This window comes from Leuciscus leuciscus, assembly GCF_965113295.1.
Source record: "Leuciscus leuciscus genome assembly, chromosome: 11".
Classification (NCBI taxonomy): domain Eukaryota; kingdom Metazoa; phylum Chordata; class Actinopteri; order Cypriniformes; family Leuciscidae; genus Leuciscus; species Leuciscus leuciscus.
This window is the reverse complement of record NC_138735.1, coordinates 30,707,166-30,728,903: the sequence shown is the minus strand read 5'-3', so window position 1 is coordinate 30,728,903 and position 21,738 is coordinate 30,707,166. Positions and strand designations below refer to the sequence as shown.

The window sequence follows — 21,738 nt, the reverse complement described above, 5'->3', positions numbered from 1 at the left end:
GGAAAACACTACAGCCTTTGGAACACGAAAAAATACTTAGGGTGAATTACAGTAATTTTTTTTAAAACATATTTGTCAACTGTACGTACAGTAAGGGAGTTTTTGTCAAAATTTCACCTGTAGTAAGTCAGTCTGGTCACTAGGAAAACACTACAGCCTTTGGAACACGAAAAAATACTTAGGGTGAATTACAGTAATTACATCTGTACTTTGCAAAAATGTAGTTGTCTGTTTGCACACAATGGAAAAAAAAGATAACTTTTTAGACGGTCCCTATCTTCTTTACCACACACATTGAATGTTCAACTGAATTTGTATGCCATTAAAACAATATTTGCCCATTTTGATCGATTGTGGAGAGTGTTGTAGTTCACCATCTTGTCCTAAAGATCATGTAGCTGCTTTTATTTTGCAAAAATGTGCTTTATTGCGCTTGTTATTGAGACAGTTTTTAAGCCAAAAAGTGCAAATGTGCGAATATAAAACCAACTTTACCTAAGTCCAGCGGCCAGAGGTGTAAATGACGTGACAAAGGCAGAAATAGCACAGTCCAGAGTGGTTTTAATTCCAAAGGTGCAAAAAATATTAATATCCAATGGCAATAGTGAAGTAATAGAAAAAACAGATTATCAAAAATTATAATACCAAATAAAATAAATCTAAATTGTTGACAATACACGAATGTAAGTTGGCTATGCCGATGTACAGGCCCACAAATACAAACAAGATTCAACCTCTCCACACCCGCTTTCTCCCCTAAAATGGCTACCTCTTTTATAGGCCTTAGCATTTTAGGGAGAAACCTATAAATTACAAAGAGGTGACAAGACGTGGTAAGACATAAACAAACTAACTGTCATGACATTTCAACTCTAAACCATACATAATTTATTTCTAGTACCATATAAAGGGCTCAAAACAATAAAGACAAAACATAAGAAGAAAACTTACATACTAGGTTCCCCCCTCCCCCATGAGGTCAGATCCAGATGGAGTAATCTTCCATAAGCACATGCTAGTTTAAACATGGCTACTTTCCTTGTGTACTGGTTTGGCTAGTGAGGGGTGCACCAGAAGGTGTGTAGCTATTAGAAATGCATGAAGTTAACTTGGTAACTGAATTAAATGAAATAAACCCTTATTGTATAAAGTGTTTTTGGTGTACTTTTCTGTGTAATGGTGGAAACAGTTTGTTGTGTGCACACACCCGTGCTCAATCCCTTCAAAATCAAAGTCCTGTGTTACAGTCAGTCTGTCACATATCCCATAGGCTACTAACATGTAATTTGTTTACTATTGACTGTATTTATACTATATACTGCAGACAGTAAGAGTTTTATATTAGCTTGCTGTTTTAATTATAGCTTTGATCAACAGTTCAGTTTAGACACGCCTCTCCCTCCTCTGCACCAATCAGACACCTCTGATAAGAACGAGCCAGATAAGAACTTTAATTTGTTAACCAGATAAGGGCCCTGGCCCCTGCTGAAATCTGATTTGCCCCTGATTGGCCCCCGTTCCTAGGGGTGGGGGAAAAAATCGATTCTTAGATGCATCGCAATGCGGACGTGGACGATTCTGAATCGATTCACAAATGTCAAAAATCGATTTTCTAAAAAAAAAAATATTTTTTTTTTTCCTATTAACGTAATATTGACGGAACACAAAAGGCGGAACTCTAAAGCGGACGTGCACGTGCAGTGCGCGGACAGTCTGTGGCATGCACATAACAGAGACTCGCACATAACAGACGCATGATGGCTGAGCGTCAAATTTGAACGCCACCCTCTTCCCTAAAAGCTAACGTATGGAAAATTGGCAATTTCATTGTTACCTATTTAGTATTTTTTGTATGAGAGCTGCTTTCTGTATTGTTTAGTTTTCACATCAATATGCTGTAAACCGATCTCTTATTTACGGAGCCCCTAAAGGGACGTGGTGGTGGAAAAAATTTTAGGTTGGGAGAATTTTTTTTTTTTCAAATCTTTTGCGTTCCCTCGCAAAACTTTTGCGTTCCCACGCAAAACTTTTGCGTTCCCTCGCAAAGATATTTGCGTTCCCACGCAAAGTTTTGCGTTCCCACGCAAAGTTTTGCGTTCCCTCGCAAAGATATTTGCGTTCCCACGCAAAGTTTTGCGTTCCCTCGCAAAGATATTTGCGTTCCCTCTGTAACGACAATGACTATGACATGCGGTCACATGCTGTTCAAATTAGTAAATCCTGATCTCCAAGTCTGCTTGAACGGTCAAAATTGCATCTTTGTGGCTCCCCCGAGGGACATTTGAGTCACATAAGGAAACCCTGTTTTCTTAGAATCCCCTCTAAAACCCCCATTTCAGCTCTGGACTCCCTGTGACTTTTACAACCTCACAGACTCGTGACATTCCAGAACACACACACACGTACACACACACACACACACACACACACACACACACACACACACACACACACCAACATCCTTTTGTGTTTAACTTAAAATGTGTGTAACTCAGACTGGTATCTGAATTTCCTGTATGTATGTGTGATTAATGTGTTGTGATCATACAGTTATGATCTTCGAGTGTTTGGATCTGAAATGTATTTTTGAAGAATGTTCTCCCAGTAGAATCGCATCCCGTAACCCGAGCTCATTGGCAGGTCATAAAATTTGACCACAGAGCTATCCAGCCCTATGCATGAGATAACAGGGTCGCAACATTCCAACACACACACACATACAAACACACTCTGGACTGTGAAACAGAAACCCCCTTTCAGAAAAGGACTTTTACCCATAAAGTCACTCCTAAAGGTACTAAATATATATATTTGTGTGTTAAGAGGTGTGTGTAACCCATAGGAAAGCATATGTCCTATTTGTGACCTTAATAGAACTGCTATTGCCTATACAAATGCATAATAATGTATCGTTGCATGGCTACAACGCCTAGATTCTATTTTTGATATCTTTGTAATCCTCTCCAGCTAACGGAGTTGAATTCCAATAACAGAATTCAGTGATGCGCATTGTTTTATAAGTTCATATGTCTGGAGAAAATCCTCTCCAGTTAAAGTCAATCATGACTCATTCGAGTGGGCGTGTCTAACCGGACAAAGGAATCTTCCCGCTCGAAAAATCTCGACAGCTGATTCGTCCTACACGAAGGAGGGGACGGCACCTGGGACACTGATAAAAGTCCAAAACCTTCTCTTCTCTTCGCTCTCTTCCCACTCTCAACTCATCCAACTTCTCTGGACCCTCTTCCTCGGCGCAGCGCTTCTCCAAAGGAACATCTGGAGGAGGCCCTGGCCTTCTCCATCGAGCGAGCACATGTTCGAGTCGTAGCTGCGTCTCTGCAACTAAGATTTCCAGCCTCTCCCATCCCGGGAGACGAATCTGAACTTTCTCGGTAACATCACATTCAGTGAGCCTTTCAAGCTTCCCGCGACACCGGAAGACGCAGCAGAAACAGGACACCATCCTCGCTTCTTGCATCAGCTTCAGCCTGACCAAAAAGAGCACTCGCAAGTATATTGATTCCTATAAAAGCTGTTCCAGGTGTCTAGGTCTTAGGTCTGTGGACTAAGTTACCCTCTATCTTCCCTCTATATCTTTCTTTCTTTCATTTCATGTTTTTGTGTTCGGTTAAATGTTTATTGGTTTGTTTGCATTTTTACGTACGTTTATGTTTGTAGTTTATATAATCTCTAGTGTGTGCCATTTTATTAATAAACCCATTTATACTTTTAATTGTCTCTGTGTTTGAAAACCCACCTTATAAAAGTCAATGAAACTTCAAGATCTAAGCTACAAGCTCGATATTGACTACCTTGAGTAGTTTTAATTCATAAACTCAGAAAGTTTGATATTCGCGGCCAGAAGATAAAACTTTCGTGGAGTTTAAAAGGGATACCCCTTCTTAACTGTAATGATCAGACAGTACAGAACAAGGTAATCTCGAAAATTGATAAAATAAATGTACATGCGACTTATGAATTATGACCATGCGTTATAAATATTAATATTCCCTATATTCTTGAGCTAATTCACATTTACCCCGAGTCGTTTACGTTACATTATTATGGTGGAGAATGCAGGCAGTTTCAAACTTCATTTTTGTGGGCAAATTCAGTTTCAGTTGAATGTGTATTATTGGTATTAATAATTGTAGGCTATACGCGCGTTTTGAAGTGTGAGATAAGTCGCCAAGGCGAACTCACCCAGCTGATCGCGGGCACAAAGCCAGCCCAGCTCTGCTAAAACTGCAGTCCATGACATTACATCTGTCTCTGTAAAGACGAAGCAAAACTCTTTGCAGTTGATACATGTAACATGATTTAAACCGACTAAATGAAGACGAAGGATCTCTTTTAGGACGAAGACGTAAATCTGATAGTTTTCAGTCGTAATAGGCCTTATGATATACAATACGTTAACGATAACTCCTGGTCAGAAATTGGCCTCGCGATCCAATTTCGTAAACCTACGCAAAAATCATAAAAGTGCTATTTTGATTAATGCTTATGGGAGATGAGCAGATGATAAGTCCTGCTCACAGCTGTTCTGATGCCTGGTGTGCTCACAGCTTAAGTAAATAGATGTTCAACGCCTGTTTGCTCACAGTTTCTAGTGATTAAAACACGAAGTTTTAATGCCTGTTGTTATGTAAACCGTTTTATATGTATAATATGTAATTGGAGGCCAGTTTTATGAATTAAGAAAACGGATGATAATCCCTGTTCTCCTTCTTTAAACCGTCTCATGTGTATAATATATAATGTGTAAATTGGAGACCAGTTTTATGAATTAAGAAAAGACGATAATCCCTGTTCTTATTCTAAAACCGTCTCAATGTGTAATGCATAATGTGTAATTCCTGTTAGTCACATGTTGTGAAACTCGCGTCAGTCTTCCGCATGCAACAGAAGCGCAAAACACCACGTGATTCCAAAAAAAAAATCTGCTGAATTACGCCACTGACCGACACTAGAGGGCAGCCTCTAAGTCTGGGGCAGTTCTCAAATTACGCGCCCCCAACCGACGTCATCCTGCGTGAGCGTCGCCTCCCACTGACGTCAGCCTGCGCGAGCGCAACTACGCCATCTCGTGGCGTTCTAAGATAATACTTGCTTTCAATTTCTTTTTCTCTCTGCATTCATTTTTCTCTCTCAAATACTTAACTGCATTCAAGCTTAGCTTATGCTGATATTATTTGGAGTTAGACAATTCCTTTTTCTGTTTTTGACGGTCACACTTTAAGTTAAGTTCGAAAAAAAAAGGAAAACTTTTCGAATTAAAAACTTAGATTCGATTCACTCAGTTCATTGATAGGTCCGCCTAGGAAGAAGCACGCCACCGTGTGGCGATCTTGGGTCGACTTATCAATATCTGTTTAACCCCCAGTCTGCAATTGAAGTGTCTCCTTGCTCCCCTTTTCGTTTGATTATTTTTATGATCCATACTAATAACCTCAGAGTTATTGTAAGGATTATAGGAAGTCATTCTGAATTTCAGTTTTGATTATTTTTAGTATGGATACATCACTGTTATCATTCTAATTTTCTTTCCTTCCTTATTATTATTATTTTGGACCTCTCATTGCATGCTTATTTGAATTTTAATTTAAACAAGTTTGCATTTTTTTCAAATTGTGTCTATTCAACCAGGTGGACCACTGAGAGGAAACACGGCCCTCACCCTTGTGGCACAAACCCACTGCCGGGGCCTTTTCCTCTGCCTGCGTCTCAAACCTGTGTTGTTTATTCAAATTTTATTTCATTGATAATTATTTTTCTTTTCCCTCTTTCTCCAGTCTCTCCAAGGGGGGGGGGGGGTAGGTTATTCTGATAATTACAACCAATTATCGTAATTTCCTTTGTTGTATCATTATTTTAGTAAAGCCTTTGCCTCTGACTCCTGCATACCTATTTACTCAATTTGATGAAACGTTACTGACACTGCACTCCTTCTGGTGTTGGGACCGTCGGAGGGTCTGACCGCGCCCGCTGGTTTCCACCTGGATGACCTCTATTCACCCCAGGTGAACTAAAATTTGATAGAACCCATCCACTTATTAGGAACCACAGAATACTAGCTATTCCTTCGGGTGTATTTTAAGTGCTTGGACTCACCTTTCTCTCTCTAAGACACACTTTCTTTCGAGGTCCTGTCCCGATAACCCACGCATCTCCTGGCCCGATCAGGAACTCTCGCAGTGTTAATAAGGCTTAGGCCTCTTTATTTTATTTTATTTTATTTTATCTTATTTGATTTATTTTCCTTAAATAACGCTCCCCGTGTTATTGTTTGTGACATTTCATTGCAGACCAATTCACTTCCTTGTGTTGTGTTTCCCTCTGATCTTCCCTACCTTCAACCGTGTCTCTTTCTCCACTCTGTTGTGATTTGTTTCTTTCATTTCACTTAGACACAGAACCTAAGAGAGACCCCAGGAAAAGCTGAATAATAGAGTGACGATCAAAGCGGGCGTCGCTAAAACGACCCCCAGGCTACCGCCTGTCCAAATTTCTATTGTGGGTTTCATCCATACCCACGAAATTGGCTCAGCTAACTGTCGGCATCAGTTAGCCCCGAAATTCTCATAAACGGCATAGCCCGTATGAGTATAGCTCATTTGACCCTAAAACAAACTTGCATTTTGTCTCTTTTTGTGTGTGCTGTGCTTCTCTCGCCAACAGTAAGCCGAGATGTCGAGCTCACCCTGTCCTGCAGTCCGCTGGGACGACCTTGAGGCATGGCTGAGGGACATAACAAAGACCGTGCTGCCCCAGGACCCACATCGCTCGAGCCAAGAGCAACGGGACACAGACCTGAGCCAGTTCGAGCCCCATGATCCAGCCCAGACATACAGCCGCGAGCAGCTGTCCAAAATCTTCGGAGACCTCGCACTCAAACTCGTCGCCAGGGCCCGGGACAGCGAAAGGAGCAACGCCGACCTGCAGCAAAAGACAGCCGCACTACAGCTCCAGGCCACAGAAGCCCGGAAGGACCGAGCCCACACACAGAGTCGGCTAGACCAGCTAATCTTCCTGACCGAGGAAGAGGACGAGACGGACACAACGCTACAACAGGAAGTTGAAAGACTTCAAAATGCCCTGGACGATCTTCGTCGGCACACAGACCTTACCACAGAGAATCAACACCGTTCCAGGCCAGCAGGTGGCGGCACGACTGTGACGGTGCCCGTCCAAAGCGTCGGACCGACCGCTCGGAAAGATTCTGGAACCAGCATCACCCGCCGTCCAGAACTCCAAGCCCAGACCGTCGAACCTGTAACCACTCTCTCCAGAACACTGGTGAGGCAGAGTCTTCTTACATCACAGATGAAGACAGTGCAGCCACGTCTGACACAGACACAGAAAACGAACACTGACACCTACTGCTTCAAGGTCCTGACTGACCTGCAGTTGAGTAACCAAACCAATGTCTGCGCCACATACAGACAACCCACCCACCCACCCTAACCATTGCAGTGATTACACAGCACAAACGAACTTTACCAACTACACTGCACGCCTCAGAGCCGCTAAAACGCTACCTCCGCTGTGTACAAAGAAAGTCATGCGGGCCTCTGATGAACAGACTTTTCCTATGCCACCACTTACCCCTCCACCACCCTCGCAGGCCATCCAAGCTCACTGACAACCAGTGCCTCAGACAGCTGTCTGCCACCACGCACATGTTGCGTTCACAAGACTTCAATACGCATTGTGCACCTGTTGCCATCACAGCGCCACAGCTCGTAAAGCCACAAAGCACAAGGGGGGGGGGCAGGCGTAACAATGACGCCACATGTGCCAAAAAGCCATGCATGGGACATCAAAGCATGTGGCATACCAACCTCAGCGAACCAAAAAGACTGTCCTAAACCAACTAAGGACCTCCATCGCTGAAATTTTTCCTCCCTTTCTCTCTCTCTCCCTCTTTCCTCTAACAGGATGCTGTGGTGGTTCGCGAGAAAGCAGCCACGATCGGACATCACCTCACCAGGTCCGGCATCCGGCATCGCATGGAGAGAGCAGCCCCGGTCCTGACTACCAAGGCAGGATTCTCACTCATAAAGTGTACGTTCGACTCAATCCCAGCAACGTCGAAAGAGCACACTACCTCAAACAGCAAACATAGTCACAGTAAGACAGCCTGTGGCCAACATTCAGACTGAACTTTCACAGCTAACAGAGCAACTCACAACGCTGAGTACAGACATTGCTCCCATCACAGCCCTCCAAGCATGGGCAACCGCCCAGCCTGAATACCTCACCTGTGTCCGTACCTGGACCCCAGATGACACTGTGCGGTGCACCTCCACGGTAACCGACCACGCCCTGACTCCCGTCTTGGCTTTCACCCTGTACCAGACCCTACCAAATGTGAGCAGCCACAGCAAAGCTCACAAAGCCGTGTCTGGTGGTTTCCTATGGAACCGCAAAAAGGGGGTCCCGATCCGGGGCTCGCCTAAACCTCATTTGACCTGAGTCCTCAGTCATCAGCCGCTTGCCATCGACCATTGCGCTAATTTGTTGTTCGATAAAGTCCTTCCGAGGTCTTTATCTAACAAAAAGGGGGAATATGTAACGACAATGACTATGACATGCGGTCACATGCTGTTCAAATTAGTAAATCCTGATCTCCAAGTCTGCTTGAACGGTCAAAATTGCATCTTTGTGGCTCCCCCGAGGGACATTTGAGTCACATAAGGAAACCCTGTTTTCTTAGAATCCCCTCTAAAACCCCCATTTCAGCTCTGGACTCCCTGTGACTTTTACAACCTCACAGACTCGTGACATTCCAGAACACACACACACGTACACACACACACACACACACACACACACACACACACACACACACACACCAACATCCTTTTGTGTTTAACTTAAAATGTGTGTAACTCAGACTGGTATCTGAATTTCCTGTATGTATGTGTGATTAATGTGTTGTGATCATACAGTTATGATCTTCGAGTGTTTGGATCTGAAATGTATTTTTGAAGAATGTTCTCCCAGTAGAATCGCATCCCGTAACCCGAGCTCATTGGCAGGTCATAAAATTTGACCACAGAGCTATCCAGCCCTATGCATGAGATAACAGGGTCGCAACATTCCAACACACACACACATACAAACACACTCTGGACTGTGAAACAGAAACCCCCTTTCAGAAAAGGACTTTTACCCATAAAGTCACTCCTAAAGGTACTAAATATATATATTTGTGTGTTAAGAGGTGTGTGTAACCCATAGGAAAGCATATGTCCTATTTGTGACCTTAATAGAACTGCTATTGCCTATACAAATGCATAATAATGTATCGTTGCATGGCTACAACGCCTAGATTCTATTTTTGATATCTTTGTAATCCTCTCCAGCTAACGGAGTTGAATTCCAATAACAGAATTCAGTGATGCGCATTGTTTTATAAGTTCATATGTCTGGAGAAAATCCTCTCCAGTTAAAGTCAATCATGACTCATTCGAGTGGGCGTGTCTAACCGGACAAAGGAATCTTCCCGCTCGAAAAATCTCGACAGCTGATTCGTCCTACACGAAGGAGGGGACGGCACCTGGGACACTGATAAAAGTCCAAAACCTTCTCTTCTCTTCGCTCTCTTCCCACTCTCAACTCATCCAACTTCTCTGGACCCTCTTCCTCGGCGCAGCGCTTCTCCAAAGGAACATCTGGAGGAGGCCCTGGCCTTCTCCATCGAGCGAGCACATGTTCGAGTCGTAGCTGCGTCTCTGCAACTAAGATTTCCAGCCTCTCCCATCCCGGGAGACGAATCTGAACTTTCTCGGTAACATCACATTCAGTGAGCCTTTCAAGCTTCCCGCGACACCGGAAGACGCAGCAGAAACAGGACACCATCCTCGCTTCTTGCATCAGCTTCAGCCTGACCAAAAAGAGCACTCGCAAGTATATTGATTCCTATAAAAGCTGTTCCAGGTGTCTAGGTCTTAGGTCTGTGGACTAAGTTACCCTCTATCTTCCCTCTATATCTTTCTTTCTTTCATTTCATGTTTTTGTGTTCGGTTAAATGTTTATTGGTTTGTTTGCATTTTTACGTACGTTTATGTTTGTAGTTTATATAATCTCTAGTGTGTGCCATTTTATTAATAAACCCATTTATACTTTTAATTGTCTCTGTGTTTGAAAACCCACCTTATAAAAGTCAATGAAACTTCAAGATCTAAGCTACAAGCTCGATATTGACTACCTTGAGTAGTTTTAATTCATAAACTCAGAAAGTTTGATATTCGCGGCCAGAAGATAAAACTTTCGTGGAGTTTAAAAGGGATACCCCTTCTTAACTGTAATGATCAGACAGTACAGAACAAGGTAATCTCGAAAATTGATAAAATAAATGTACATGCGACTTATGAATTATGACCATGCGTTATAAATATTAATATTCCCTATATTCTTGAGCTAATTCACATTTACCCCGAGTCGTTTACGTTACACCTCGCAAAGATATAGGGGTGGTGGCGCAATGGATAAGACACATGCCTTTGGTGTGAGAGAGCCGGGTTCGAATCCACTGTGAGACACCAATGTGTCCCTGAGCAAGACACTTAACCCCTAGTTGCTCCAGAGGCGTGCGACCTCTGACATATATAGCAATTGTAAGTCGCTTTGGATAGAAGCGTCAGCTAAATGAATAAATGTAAATGTAAAGATATTTGCGTTTCCACGCAAAACCTGTTTTGAGCTTGGACAGACACTTCCTGTTTAATGTCTCGCTGGCAGTGTTTCAGAGCTCCATACGTTAATGAAGTGTTTCATAGTGTTTGAACTTGGACTCAGATATAAAGATGCGGTCAGTGCTTAACTCAAGGAGTTCAGTGAAGCTGGCAATATTCACATAGGCTATTCGAACGTCCCTATTCTTGAGCTAAACGTTGTTAAAGCACAAACGACACCTATTTACAATCACAGTAATCTAGACAACGAGCTACAACCCAATTATCAATTTCAATTTCAATTTTATTTGTCACATACACAGTTATACACAGTACAATATGCAGTGAAATGCTTACACGACTGCCATTGACCATAGAAAAAATATCAATATAACAGATATATGAATATAGAAATAAAAATTTGTCAAAACCAAAAGTATAGAAGTTTGAAATGGCTCTGGTGTGCAGATATGCTAAAAAAGTGACTTCATAGGTGTCTTAATTAAAGTAATTTGCAGTAATTTGCGTAGTATTCCATAGATGAAAATATAAATATGATAAATATGATATATTTGTGCAGTGATCCATAGGATAAAAATATAAAAATATAAAAATATGAAAATATAGACATGAAGATAAAAATGAAAATATGAAAATATAAATATAAATATAAATATAAATATAAATATGTAGTGCAAAGTATGCATAAGTGTGTCCAGGGTGGCCATGGAAACCCAGTCAGTGTTGGATATTTCACAAATATATTATTAGTCCTGTGTTGTGTTGTTATTGAGAGATCTTATCGCCTGCGGGAAGAAGCTCCTCCTCATTCTCTCTGTGTTGGCCTTCAGGGAGCGGAAGCGCTTTCCAGACCGCAGCAGAGAGAACAGTCCATTGTTAGGATGGCTGAGGTCCTTCACTATCTTCCTGGCCTTGGTCCCGCACCGCTTGCTGTAGATCGAGTGCAGGTCAGGGAGCTCGGCGCGGATGATGCGCTCAGCTGATCGCACCACCCTCTGTAGAGCTTGTCTGTCCTGCGTGGTGCTGTTTCCAAACCAGGTTGTGATATTTCCCGTCAGGATGCTCTCTATGGTGCAGGAGTAGAAATTCCTGAGCACCCTAGAGGGCAGTCTGAAGTCTCTCAAGCGTCTTAGATGGTAGAGACGCTGCCGAGCCTTTTTCACCACGGTGTTGATGTGACAGGACCATGATAGATCCTGCGTGATGTATACACCGAGGTATCGAAAGCTGTCCACTCTCTCCACTGGGCTCCTGTTGATGACGGGGGTCTGGTAGTTCCTCTCCCGCTTCGTACAAAAGTCCACTATCAGCTCCTTTGTCTTGCTGACGTTCAAGAGGAGATTGTTCCTCTGGCCCCAGCTCTCCAGGTTTCCAATCTCCTCTAGGTAGGCCGACTCATCGTTGTTCGTGATCAGGCCCACCACGACAGTGTCGTCAGCAAACTTAATGACGGTGGTGGAGTTGGTAGTGGCCACACAGTCGTAGGTGTACAGAGAGTACAGCAGGGGGCTCAGAACACACCCCTGGGGAGCTCCAGTGCTGAGAGTGAGTGAGGCTGAGACATGTCCACCCATCCTTACTGCCTGTGGTCTACCAGTCAGAAAATTGGAGATCCACTGACACATTGATGAGTTAAGTCCCAGGTGCTCCAGCTTGGTGGTGAGTGTGGAGGGAATTATGGTATTAAATGCAGAGCTATAATCGATGAAAAGCATTTTCACATAATTCCCTCTCCGAGTATCCAGGTGAGTAAGAGATGTATGAAGAAGATGAGAGATAGCGTCATCCGTAGAGCGGTTTGAACCAGGCGTTCAAAGCACTTCATCACAACTGAAGTGAGGGCAACAGGACGATAATCGTTGAGGGAAGCAGGATAAGGTTTCTTCGGAACGGGAACAATGATGGACTCTTTGAAGCATGTGGGGATCACCGACTGAGATAAAGAGATGTTGAATATCTCAGTGAACACAGGTGCTATAGCTGGTCTGCGCAGGCTCTAAGAATACGGCCTGAGATGCCGTCTGGTCCTGCTGCTTTCTTGGTGTTCACTTTCCTGAAGGCTCTCCTCACGTCATGCTCGGTGATGACGAACGCGCCCCCGGTGCTGGCAGTGTTTTCCTGTCTGCAGCCGTTAGCGCCGCTAGCATTAGCATCGCTAGCGTCTTTAGCTGCAGCCTCGAAACGAGCATAGAAAGTATTCAGCTCATCTGCCAGAGTCGCGTCCGCGTTCGTCATACCTGTTTTTTTTACTTTATAATCCGTTATTTTCCGTAGTCCCTGCCACAGGCTCTCTGTTGTCACTCTGTTGAAATTGTGACTCTAGTTTTCTCCCGTATCGCTGCTTCGCCTCTTTCACCGCCTTCCGCACGTTGTATGACGCAGCCCTGTACAGTTCCATGTCACCCGACGCAAGTCCCGTGTTGTAGGCAGCGGTGCGAGATCTCAGAGCGTCACGGATGGTTTTATCCACCCACGGCTTCTGGTTGGGAAAAGTTCTGATAGTCTTTTTCTCCACGGTATCTTCCGCTAGTTTCCCAATGAATCCCACAACCGCTTCCGTAAACACACTGACGTCATCACCGGAGCTGTTCCTGAACATGTCCCAGTCTGCGTCATCAAGTGCGTCCTGTAACGCGGCCACCGATTTGTCCGTCCAGCACGCGACCTCCCTCTGAACCGGAACTTCCTGTTTCAGCCTTTGTTTGTATTTTGGCATGAGGAAGATGGCGGCATGGTCGGATTTACCAAACGGGGGGCGAGACTGTGCCTTGTAGCCGTCCTTGACCATAGTGTAACAGTGGTCCAGTATCCTTTCGCTATCCTTTAACGTGCTGATAAAAATTTGGCGCTGCACGTTTGAGGTTGGCACTATTAAAGTCCCCCGCCACAATAAGTGCAGCGTCCCGGTGTTGTGTCTGGTGTTGTGTGAGTGCCTCATGCAACTCACATAAGGCAGTGTCCGTGTCCGCTTGTGGTGGAATATAAACGGCGCTGATTATGACCGATGTAAACTCCCGAGGAAGGTAAAAAGGGCGACACATGATGGACAGTAGCTCCAGATTTGGTGTGCAAGAGCGTGTGAGAGGAACAACGCTCGCGCTGTTGCACCAGCTGCTGTTCACCATTAAGCACACGCCACCTCCCCTTGACTTCCCCGAGTCCCGCGTCCTGTCCATGCGGTGAACCGAGAAGAACTCGGCCGGCTGGATGGCGTAGTCCGGCACCGCTGGATTCAGCCATGTCTCGGTGAAGCAGAGGAGATTGCAGTCCCGAATGTCTCTCTGGAACTTTATCCTTGCCCTGAGGTCATCGAGTTTGTTTTCCAATGACTGGACGTTGGCGAGCAGGATGCTGGGCAGAGGTGTGCGGTGTGCACGGGCTCTCAGCCTATTTCTGACGCCAGCTCGTTTCCCTCGTGGCCGCCGCTTCGCGCCGCGTCCATTTTTCTCCCTCAGGATCTCACTCGGCCAACTCGGATCCAGAGTTAAAAACATCGAATTGTGAGTACATTGTACACCAATAGAAACAAGAGTGTCTCTATCATAACTGGTGTACTCAATAGTGATAATTTGACTGATTTAAAACGCTAAAAACTAACTTAAAAAACAAAACTAAGAAAGGTGGTCGGAGCAGTCGTGACGGCAGCCGACCTCACCAGCGCCATCTCTGTAATGATAATGCCATCATGTAATGATAAATCATCAAAACAAGCATTTATAATATAGGCTAAATGGATCTCTATGAGCATGCGGCAGAGACAAGTTCAAAGGGACCGTCTGCAAAGTGCAATATAATCCAAAAATGACTACAGCATCAACTCATAGTCAAAAATAGTCATTGACTTCAATGTTACAAACTGTAGTGCCACCCAATTCAGTTTACATATCAATGGTGACCCACTGGTCATACACTGCTTTTGCACATTTTATATTATGAAAAATATTCAATAACTTCACTGTAACACACCAAATTTAGTTCACACATCACCGCTCTAATGTTGGTTATAGGCCTACAACACTTAGTTTGGGAAGTAATTGCACATAAAAAATAAGTAGGCCTATTCTTTACACAAATTATTTTGGTACTGTACGCAGATTTTGCATTATATTTGCTTACTGAATTTGATGGCATCACTGTGTATAACAGTGTGAAGTTATTTATAGCCTAATATATTTTCTAAAAAGGGTGAAGTTATTGATTTTATTTAATAATAAATAATTATAAAAATTATGCATTTTTTTTAATGTACTATAACTATAACTATGTAGTATAACCAGCAGGAGAGCAGTGATGTGTGAACTGAATTTGGTGACAGTACAGTGCGTCACAGTGAAGCTATTGCATATGTTCAATAATATAAAATGTGCAGAAGGTTTGGGGATTTGCACTTTACAGACGGCCCCTTATTTGGACTTGTCTCTCATTCGTCTGGTTAGAGACAAATTAATATTATAAAGCTCGTTTTGATGAGAATTGGGTTGTAGCTCGCTGATTGTAAATAGGTGTCGTTTGTGCTTTAAAAGCGTTTAGCTCAAGATAGGGACGTTCGAATAGCCTATATGAATATTGCCAGCTTCACTGAACTCCTTGAGTTAAGCACTGACCGCATCTTTATATCTGAGTCCAAGTTCAGATATGAAACGCTCAATTAACGTACGGAGCTCTGAAACACTGCCAGCGGGACATTAAACAGGAAGTGTCTGTTCGAGCTCAAAGCAGGTTTTGCGTGGGAAAGCAAATGGCCCTGTCCCAAATGGCGCACTTCATGCGGACTTTCGGTCTCGTGGACTTGAATTGCGCGTGCTCGCTGAGTCTACGAGTCCGTAGGCCGTCCCATTCAGCATTTTACCGCTCTGAAGTGTGCTCAGCAGCGCCCCCTTTGTACCCTTGAAGCGGTCTTCCACGAAGCCCGCATAGATGCAGGCTCCACGCACTTTAACTACCCAGGAATCCTTGCGAAAGGCCAATCAGACAACAGATGGGAGGAGATTTCACTCAAGGATAATTGTTGACATGGCTGAGAAGAAAATATTACTGTTTTTATGACCTAAATGTACATTTTATCAGTTGTTACCTACAGTTTATACAAACATTATGGTCATCGACCAGTGTTTGATGTCTCAAACATAATAATAGCGTGTTTAATAATACGATTGCATTATGATTCATTAAACCGAATGGCAGGGCTTTACTGAGTCATATGTAAACATAGTATGAATATTGAAACCTGTAAATTGAAAAAAATATGTTTAAATTATGTTTTAAAATGGTAGTCTGAGTTCAAATGGAACATTATGTATTATTATGTACAACTGTATACATCATTTAAATAAGCATGATATATCTATTGTCTAATGCCCAGGTGATATGCACAATATCAAAATATAGAACTGTAAAATTAGGCTGTGTAGTGGACATGGAGATAAGACGTCGGAGCGCAAAAATGTGATTTCTCCTGTCCAACAACAACCAGACCGTTATTTCCGGTATGCCGAGCAAGTCTGTCCCAAAAATACCTCTCAATGCGCCCTCGTGGACTCGCGCCAAGGGCCCTATAGGTCTGCACTACATGACGTCACCAAAGTGTGGACTCTGAGGAAGTCCACAAGTCCGGAGTGTGCCATTTGGGACAGGGCCAATATCTTTGCGAGGGAACGCAAAAGTTTTGCGTGGGAGCGCAAAGTTTCTCGGGGGAACGCAAAAGTTTTGCGAGGGAACGCAAAAGATTTGGAAAAAAAAATTCTCCCAACCTAAAAAATGTTCCACCACCACGTCCCTTTAGGGGCTCCGTACTTATACGTACGTTATACTGCAATAGGTGCAATGCCAGTCACAAAAAGTTACATTTTGACTGTGCTCTCTGCAGATGTTCATTCACTTTTTTTTTTGTATAAGCTGTTTTTGATTGTAGTATACAGCAAACATTTCAAGTCATAACTCTATTATTTAGTTGTGAATAAGAGCGGCTTTGTATGTTACTAATTATTCAGAATATGCATAAGTCCACAAGCATTATATGAGAGCTGCTAGTACATAATTCTATATTTTTGAACGAAAACTGTTTGTGAATTTGCTACAGCAAAATGTTTTTTTTTTGTCTGAAGGATTATATTGCTCATTGGAAATAACAAGAGGATGTTGGTTAGAAGTCTATTATTAAATGCTAGAGATTCAGAATATGCTGAAGTTTGTGTTAATTTACTACAAGGACGCTGGTAGTACAGGCACACATTTATTTTCCTGTTGGTTCTTTGCAATGTTGGGACAAATGCTGACAAATGTAACCTTACAGTTGACTTGCATTTGTTTTATTAATAAAATTAATATAGGAAGTATTGGAAGTAAGTTTGTTATGGGTCATCATAAATACTTTGCTTTAAAAGTACCAAGTAGTAAAAAAATAAAAATTATTGTTAATAATCGATAATTGTTACCCTCTGAATCGTAATCGAATCGAATCGTGAGTTGCCTAGAGATTCCCACCCATCAATCGTCGACGAGAAGAGCAACCGGAGAATTCTTCACAACGATCACAGATGCAATTCCACCCCCAAACAATTAACAATAATTTACTCTTTATAAGCGACAACATGATTATGAAACTTAAAAGGTGGAATTCAGAAAGAAGTGCATTGTGTCTTTTATGCACAATATAAATATATGAAAAAAATCATTAAGAACTTTACTGGCTCATAATTTTTTATTAGAGCGTTTGAAAAAGTAACGACTGCCGAAATATATTTGCACTGTACTGAATAAATTATTTTGTGTGCTTGAATGTACCCTGTATTTGGCCCCTGAATGTATAACATGTGGCCCCTTAATGGCCCCTGTTACAGAAAAATCCTAGAACCGCCACTGCGTGCAGAGACAAGGTGCGCTGGTGAAGGTGAAGACAAACTCTTGACACAAACCAATCCACAGAAACACGGAACACGAACTGGAACACCGAGCAGCAACAGGACCAAACACACAGAGGACCTCATACAACGATCTGACAAGTGAGATGAGAAAACGGTGAGTATATTTAGGAGAGTAGATTGACTGCAGCTGGCGTGAGTGAGTGAAATCAGCTGGAGACTGATCAGTGCTGAATGGGTCGGTCACACACACATAACAACATAACACGAGACAAGAAGGAAACAATGAATTCATGAACCGTGACAGTCGCAGAAAAAAATAAACTTGTGGCGAAGTCACTCAGTCTGTGATGGACAGATCGTTACCGGCGGTTCTCTGTACTTTGCCGGTGCGCTGGGGCAAGCTTTATGCGTGCGCTTGAGCGCTGATTAGCCGAAGTATTATATATAGGAAATTAAAGGCTTATTATTATGATATATATGGCTTATTAATATACAGTACATGTGCGATTAGTCGACTAATAACTTAAATGAACAACTACTATGTCAATGGCTGCGTCACAATTGACCCTTCGCAGGGAGTTTGATTGACAGGCGATCTGACCAATCATAATCCACCATCCACCATTTTGTCCGACAAAGCAGTCAGGAGAGTTAGTAGATTAATGTTGGAGGATTTAAACTTGAGAAACGAAGTGTACTGACGTCTTTCCGCTGTTAAAACAACATTCCTTCTGATGTTCATTCATGTTTATTTGATGCTATAAATGAACTAGAAGGAAGAGATGATCGGTTCACGAGCAGCTTTAACTGAGGCTCTACAGAGATCTGTCAGACACATTAAAGAGACACAAAACGGTATTTATTGTTTAAATGTCTTTAAAAAATGACTCAATTTGAAAGGTAAGACTTTTTTTGTTTCATATCAAAAGTATCCTGGTCTGTCCTGTCTGTCAGTGTGTTGTCAGTGTCTCTGCTCCGCGATGTGTGTTTCACTGCGTGAGAACGTGTGGCGTGAGAGCGGCGTCGCTTATCGGACATAGCAACAGTAACTAAAGGGGGCGGGTCTTTGTGAACGGTCAATTCAGAGTCTGGATCCTTCGAAGGCCGTGAAGGTCGGACTGAGTGTTACATGGGAAATGTGAGTGTTGTTTCATGAGAAATGAAGACACATTTGAAGGAGCCTTTGAATTGAGACAGACTTCATCGAGCCACGGTGACGCAATCGGCCTTCGAAGGATGAAGTCTCTGAATCGCTAGAAAAAGCTGAAAGAAGCGCTGAAATCACATACTCTCTTGATACTTATTTTGATTTTAGTAATTACTTCACGGCCGCAAAAAAGCCAGTTCTGTATAGTATAAATGAGTGTAGTATGAAAGTAATCCAGACGTACTACATTCGCCATGTTGTCATTATCATGTGATCTACCAGCGTCAGTTGCATCTCTTCACTGTCATTCACAGATCCTCTCCTGTGGCCTCATGGGATAGTAAAGTGTCCATCGGATCTCACTTCAGGATCTCTCCAAAAGTAGTCAGACATCCGAGTACTTTTTGCTTTTATGAGTATTGTCAATTAAGACATCCTTCTTTTGTCACACACTGTTTTTTGCCTACTATATAGAAGGGAAGATGTGATTTCGGATGCAGCCATTAACTTTATCATCCGATTAAAACACTGATTCATTCAGGAACTATTGTGAAAGTGACATATGTGGAAGTGTGAACACCCAGTTACCAAGTGTGGCCAAGTGTGGAAACCCAAACTCAGAGTTTGTCCTCTGTATTAAACCTCTCTGACTCTCTCTAACTATTAGGCCACGATTGTGTTTCTCAGAGTCGCACTGGTTTGTTTCACTGTGGTTTCGTTTGGAAATATTTCAGTTAGCCGTAACTTTCAGTTATTAAATAACTACTGGCAATATAAATTACTAAAATGTAAAGTACTCAATAATAGATCCTTGTTCATTAAACTGTTGTAGCAATATCACACTGACATGTTGGTCTGATATTCAGAAAATGTTTCTTTATATCAATAAAGGATCATATTAACGTGAACTCGTGAAATGTTTGTAAAGTCTCAATGAAAGCACATTAAACTTAAATCTGTGACTCCTGAAGCGTTTGCATAGAGTGTGTTTTACATGAGCGACACACGCTTCAGTGCTCTGCATGTGTTTATAACTCTGTCAAACATCAAACATGATCAACAACTGTTTTTCACTAGAACTGAACCTTCAACCTACAAAAATGACTTTCATCACCATATTGATCTGGACGCTGGCAGTGTTATGTCGAGGTTTGTGTCAGTCAAGATTACAAACGTTATTCACTCGTTATCTTTATGTGTGTTGTGAAGATATAAGGTTGTAAAAGTGTGTGTGATTTCTAATCTTTCTCTCTTGTCAGAATCTGTTGGGCAGGAGACAGTGACTCAAACTCCCTCAGAGCGGCTCTATGAAACTGGACAATCAGTCACTGTAAACTGTAAAACTAGCAGTGATCCAGTCGACTGGTGTAATAGCAAACGGTGTCTGAGCTGGTACTTACAGAAACCTGGAGAAGCTCCTAAACTCCTGATTCATTCAGCAAACAGCCATCAGTCAGGAACTCCATCTAGATTCAGTGGCAGTGGATCTAACAGTGATTTCACTCTGACCATCAGTGGAGTCCAGACTGAAGATGCTGGACATTATTACTGTATGAGTTTACACTACATCAACAGTAAAGATGTGTTCACACAGTGATAAAGAGTCGTACAAAAACCTCTGTCAGTCAGAGTCACAGTGACTGAACTGAAACTGCAGCTGCTCACACACACACACACACAAACACACACACACACACACACACACACACACACACACACACACACACACACACACACACACACACACACACACACACACACACACAAACACAGGAACTTCACATGTGCTCAAAACTGACTTATGACTGAAATCATCTCTATTATGATCAGTCCTGTGACAGACGAGTTTGACTCTAATATGCTCAGAATCAGAGAAAAGTCTGTATATTAATATCAAATCAAACAAACAAAACTGCCACCATATGTTTTTGAGCTTTTTTAAGTAGCTTTATCTTTCCCTCGAAGTTTATCAAGATAATAATAAAGATGTTACTCATCATAACTGTTCAATCAAAACTACTGACTCTATCACTCATCTCAGTGCATTGTTAATGATTAAAGCAATTTTAATACATTCTGATGACCTATGACCTCTGGAATGACCTTTGCCCTGTAATGAAGTTCACAGTGACATACTAGTGTAGAAACTCTGTCATTTGAATCATCAGAAAGCCTGAAGCTTCAGACACATGAACAAATGTTTATGACTCGTAACATGGAAAAATCTCCTAAACACTGTTATGATTTATGAGCATCATGTGCTGGAATCCTTACACAGATTTACATAGAGATGATTTGCATCGCAGCACATCGTGTGTGTGTGTGTGTGTGTGTGTGTGTGTGTGTGTGTGTGTGTGTGTGTGCTTCAGGAGGATTTATAACTCTGAGTTTGAACACTGAGAATCTAAACCATCAGCAACCATGAGCTTCATCATCTTCATCTTCATCTGGATGTTCTCCAGCTGTTTCACAGGTGAGGAAATATGAAGTTAAACTGCACTATTTTAACTGATTAACAGTGCTTGAAATATTATCCAAATATGTCATTCTGAATGTTTATTTATTCTTCTTGATGTAGAATCAGTCGGTGAACCGACAGTCACTCAGACGCCTGCAGTGAAATCTGCTCAACTAAGAGACACATTTACTATATCCTGTAAAACTAGTCCTGAAGTCTATCAGGGTTGGAGTTATCAGCCTCTATCCTGGTACTTACAGAAACCTGGAGAAGCTCCTAAACTCCTGATTTATAAAGCAAACCTCCTCCAGTCAGGAACTCCATCTAGATTCAGTGGCAGTGGATCTAACAGTGATTTCACTCTGACCATCAGTGGAGTCCAGACTGAAGATGCTGGACATTATTACTGTCAGAGTTTCCATTACATCAACAGTGTAAATGTGTTCACACAGTGATAAAGAGTCGTACAAAAACCTCCGTCAGTCAGAGTCACAGTGACTGAACTGAAACTGCAGCTGCTCAAAGGAGGATCTGAAATAACATCGTCACACTTGCATCTGAAATAAA

General features: G+C 42.4%; 2 gene segments (V, D, J or C); both read left to right on the top strand.

Moving 5' to 3' along the window:
• The first annotated feature begins 19,366 nt into the window (after window positions 1-19,366).
• On the top strand, window positions 19,367-20,481 carry LOC309508949 (Ig kappa chain V region 3547-like). The segment is given in 2 exons: window positions 19,367-19,862; window positions 19,973-20,481.
• Window positions 20,482-20,726: 245 nt separating this feature from the next.
• Window positions 20,727-21,666, top strand: LOC309508963 (Ig kappa chain V region K-25-like). The segment is given in 2 exons: window positions 20,727-21,186; window positions 21,292-21,666.
• The last annotated feature ends 72 nt before the right edge of the window (window positions 21,667-21,738 follow it).